Below are 958 nucleotides of genomic sequence, written 5' to 3'. Positions count from 1 at the left end.
TGCAAGAGTTCTTTTTGAAATTGCTTCTGAAGAACTGAAAACAAACGATAGAGAATTAATTCTCAAATTTCTGGTTAATCATTCATATATCTACCATTCCCTTAATGAAGCTTTAAAACAGGATGTTGAGATATTTTCAAGTTATCTATTGAGCATGATTGAAGGCGGGGAGAGAAACTATTATAGATCATTAGAATTGTTACCTAATCAAGTGCTTTACTTATTTTGTAATGATTACACCAAAGCTGTATTGCTATTTAGAGCTCATCCTATTGCTTTTGAATTGATAAATCGTAACCTTAGGGCAAATAAGAATTTCATATTGGAAATATTGGAATATAGCAGCAACTCTATTGACATTTCTAAAATAGATCATTCACTACTATGTGATGAGGACGTGTTAATGAAATTAGCAGACAGAGGTCTAGGAGAAGAATTGATGAATGTTCTTCCAAACCTGCAAAATGGATTCAAAATGAGTGCCCAGATGATTGAGCATCTAGTAGCTACTAATCCAATTACCATAGATTCTTTGAAACAAACTCCTGAACTAGTTAAGATTGCCATTACTCACGGTGCCAAATGTCGTCGTCCAGTGATATCACTAATTAAGGAAGAAATGTTGACATTGGAATTGGTGGAATTTGCTTTAAAGAGCAGCTTGTGTCGTTGGCCAGATGTTCCATTATCCTTCCACACCAAAGACAATATTTTACAGATTTTGAAATCTTATCCGAAATTGTATGGTTTGGGTATGTTCGGTCTAGGCTGGCGCCAAAGACAAGATTTGGATTTTATCAACCTTTCGATTCGTGAACCCACCAATTTTAAAGAAATACCTCCAAGCAATTTGCTTAGAGAGAAAATTTCATATTTTAAATGAATTTACAATAGATCATTAGAAATTGCTATTTGAAGATTACAATCTTAATTGTCATAATGTTATTAAACCTATTAT

This window comes from Naegleria gruberi, assembly GCF_000004985.1.
Source record: "Naegleria gruberi genomic scaffold NAEGRscaffold_578, whole genome shotgun sequence".
NCBI lineage: Eukaryota > Heterolobosea > Eutetramitea > Acrasida > Naegleriidae > Naegleria > Naegleria gruberi.
Note: the sequence above shows the minus strand (reverse complement) of the source record.